Below are 4,212 nucleotides of genomic sequence, written 5' to 3'. Positions count from 1 at the left end.
TGTATTCTCTGCTTTATCTGAAGTGAAATGTATTTCTCCTGTTCCGGCCAGTGACCAATCCAACCACCTTATTCTAGAAATAAATAAATAAATTGTAAGCATCCTCATGAGGCATTCACTTTTAAAGTTTTATTATTTACTGGCTCACAAAGTAATAATGCACATTGTAAAAACATGTGCAAGGCCAGGTGCGGTGGCTCACACCTGTAATCCTAGCACTTTGGGAGGCCGAGGTAGGCAGATCATGAGGTCAGGGGATTGAGACCATCCTGGCCAACATGGTAAAACCCCATCTCTACTAAAAATACAAAAATTAACTGGGCATGGTGGTATGCACCTATAGTCCCAGCTACTCAGGAGGCTGAGGCAGGAGAATCACTTGAAACTGGGAGGTGGAGGTTACAGTTAGCCAAGATCATACCACCATATTCCAGCCTGGCAACAGAGCAAGACTCTGTCTCAAAAAAAAAAAAAAAAAAAAAAGTATAAAATACAAAAAGTAGAAATAAGCACACAAAAAAAACCAGTCTCACCTCTACAAGAAGGCAACAATTGTTAATATCCTGTTACTTCCCTGAAATCCTTTATGTATTTTTTTCCTTCACACAAGCACAACTCTATATGCAATCTTGTGCCTCGCCTTTTGATTCACATCGTTTTGTATTTCTCCACGATTTCACATCGTAAATATTATGTTGACTAACTGCATAGCGATTTGTGGATACATCAAAATTTACCTAATTCTTCCTCAAACATGTGGCATGTAGGTTCAGAAGCTTATCACTCTTGACACAAGCTATCAGAATGAGTGACAGACGGGATGGTATGGCTGAAATAGCAGTGACTTTGCAGTCACAGTTTTTGACCCAGGTTTGAGATCTGGGTCAGCCACTTGTAACTTGTTTGTGTGACTTTAGGCAAACCACTTAATTTTTCTGAGCCTCAATTCCTTTCCCCATCTATAAAACAGGACCAGAAACTTCTACTTCACTGAATCAGGAAGTAGTTCTAAATCAGGAGTTGACAGACTACAGCTCAGAGAATTAAAATAAGACCTCAGGCTGGTCATGTCAGCTCATGCCTTTAATTCCAGACTACTATCTGTTTTTGTAAAAAAAAAATCTCCATTAATTTATACATCATGTATGGCTGCTTTTGTACCACAAGGGCAAGAAGAAAAGTTGGACAGAGACATGGACTGCAAAAAATAGCTGGCCCTTTATAGAAAAGATTTGATGACCCCTATTCTAAATAATGGACATGAAAGTAACTCTTTAGATAGAAAAAAGCCTAACCAAATGTGAAGGATTATTCATGGCAGAGCCCACAGTAGGTGCTCATTAAACATTTGTTTTAAGGATGTATAAGTAGATGAAGAATTTTATTCACCAGAATCCCTGCAGAATGAGTCGCTGTTAGGGAGAATCATGAAGGAGGAGGTGATTCAGAAGAGCATCAGGATGAGGTAAGAACCCTGTGCAGAAAGAGCAAAAAGATTTTTAACACTTGGGAAACTGTAGGGAAAAGGAGAACTGTGTGAAGATGTTTAGAAGCTTTCTGGGTGATGCTCTGAATAAAACTCCTATGCAGCCCAATTAATCTACAGTAAAGATCAACATGGTTCTCTAAGACTTTCAGAGTAAGACTAGTATTTATTTAACTTCAACTTAATGTAGGGATTGGATCACAAGGAGTATAGCTTTCAAATAGATTATCAAATGGACAGAATAAAAATAACAACTCAGGCTGGGCATGTCAGTTCACGCCTATAATCCCAGCTCTTTGGGAGGTCAGGGCAGGAGGATCACTTGAGCTCAGGAGTTGGAGACCAGCCTGGGCAACACAGTGAGACCTCATCTTTATATTTAAAAATAAGCTAATTAATTAAACAAAAATAAAAATGTCTCTGGACGTGGTGACTCATGCCTGTAACCCCAGCACTTTGGGCGGTTGAGGCGGGCAGATCACTTGAGGTCAGGAGTTTAAGACCAGCCTAGCCAACATGGCGAAACCCCGTATCTACTAAAAATACAAAAATTAGCCAGGGGTGCTGGTGGGTGCCTGTAGTCCCAGCTACTCAGGAGGCTGAGGCAGGAGAATCACTTGAACCCGGGAGGTGGAGGTTGCAATGAGCTGAGATTGTGCCACTATACTCCAGCCTGGGTGACAGAGCAAGACCTCTATTTCAAAAAAAAAAAAAAAAAAGTCAGCCCTAATATTGAATTTATAATACAAAATTTTAATTATTAGCACTCTCCCATAAAGCACAAGGAAGAACATCTTATTTAATAAAAGGGGGATAATATTTCACTGGGCAGGCTGGGCACAGTGGCTCACACTTTTAATCCCAGCCCTTTGGGAGGTTAAGGAGGGCAAACTGCTTAAGCCCAGGAGCCTGAGCAACATGACAAAACCTCATTCCTACAAAAAATACAAAAATTAACCCGGCATGGTGGCGGGCTCCTGTAATCTCAGTTACTCAGGAGACTGAAGCGTGAGAATCACTTGAAACCGGGAGGTGGAGGTTGCTGAGCCTAGATGGTGCCATTGCACTCCAGTCTGGGCGACAGAGCAAGACTCTGTCTTAAACAAAAACAGAAAATCAGGCTGGGCAAGGCACTCACGCCTGTAATCCCAGCACTTTGGGAGGGTGAGGTGGGTGGATCACCTGAGGTCAGGAGTTCGAGACCAGCCCATCCAACACGGTGAAACCCTGTCTCTACTAAAAATACAAAAATTAGCCAGGGTAGTGGCACACACCTGTGATCCCAGCTGCTCAGGAAGCTGAGGCTGGAGAATCACTCGAACTTGGGAGATGGAGGCTGCAGCAAGCTGAGATCATACCACTCTAGCCTGGGTGACAGAGTGAGACTCTGTCTCAAAATAAATAAACAAACAAACAAACAGTAATAAGGTCAGACTTTTGAAGGGAGGTGCTCATTAATCATATATTTCTTTGTGAGTTCCCTGGTGCTATTCTGCCAATTTTTCTATGGGACAGCTTTTTCTCCCCCAGTGCTGATTTGTAAGCTCTCAAGACTGTCCTAGAGGCAGTCTATGGACAGTACATTAAATATTGGATATTTTTGTTTATTTATTTATTGAGACAGCATCTTGCTGGGTCACCCAGGCTGCAGTGCAGTGACAAGATCACAGTTCATTGCAGCCTCAAACTCCTGGACTCAAAGCAATCCTCCCACTTCAGCCTCCTGAGCAGCTGGGACTACAGGCATGTGCCACCAAGCCCAGCTAATTAAAAAAATATTTTTTTTTGTAGAGATGGGTGTCTAACCGTGTTGCCCAGGCTGGTCTTGAATTCCTGGCCTCAAGTGATCCTCCTGCCTTGGCCTCCCAAAGTGCTGGGAATATAGGTGTGAGCCACCATGGCTGTCCTGGGTATTTTTATTGGGAGGAGGGGATGTCTGTCAAGATTAACGAAGAGGAAGTGAAAAAGCATAAAAATTATCTATGAAAGCTGGCAAAGTGGTGCACACTTTCAGTTCTAGCTGCTTGGGAGGCTGAGGCGGGAGGATCGCTGGAGCACAGGTCTAGCCTGGGCAACACAGCCAGACCCCATGGGCCCAGGAGTAGTGGCTCATGCCTGTAATCCCAGCACTTTGGGAGGCCGAAGAGGGTGGATCATGAGGCCAGGAGTTCAAGATCAGCCTGGCCAAGATGGTGAAACCCCGTCTCTACTAAAAATAGAAAAAATTAGATTATAGGTGGCACACACCTATAATCCCAGCTACTTGGGAGACTGAGGCAGAGAACTGCTTAAAGCTGGGAGGCAGAGGTTGCAGTGAGCCAAGATCACACCACTGCACTCCAGCCCGGGCAACAGAACGAAGACTCCATCTCAAAAAAAATATTATACATGGATTCATGCCTTTATCTGCCTGACAAAAGAGGATCCTGCCCTGGCACACTTAGAAGTGTTGTCTCCTGCCTCTATCTCTTTTTTTTTTTTTTTTTTTTTTTTTTTTAAAGATGGGGTTTCCCCATGATGGCCAGGCTGGTCTTGAACTCCTGACCTCAGGTGATCCACCCACCTCAGCCTCCCAAAGTGCTAGGATTACAGGCGTGAGCCACCTCGCCCAGCCTTGCCTCGTCTCCTGCCTCTCTATAAAGATGGTCTAGCTGAACTAAAAAAGGAGGATGGGGAGAAGATGACTTTTTTTTTTAACAGTTTTTTTTTTTTTTTTTTTTTTTTTG

Source organism: Sapajus apella, unplaced genomic scaffold (assembly GCF_009761245.1).
Source record: "Sapajus apella isolate SASKATOON/1434 unplaced genomic scaffold, GSC_monkey_1.0 scaffold46, whole genome shotgun sequence".
In the NCBI taxonomy this organism is placed as follows: domain Eukaryota; kingdom Metazoa; phylum Chordata; class Mammalia; order Primates; family Cebidae; genus Sapajus; species Sapajus apella.
The sequence above is the reverse complement of the archived record's forward strand: the minus strand, read 5'-3'. Positions refer to the sequence as shown.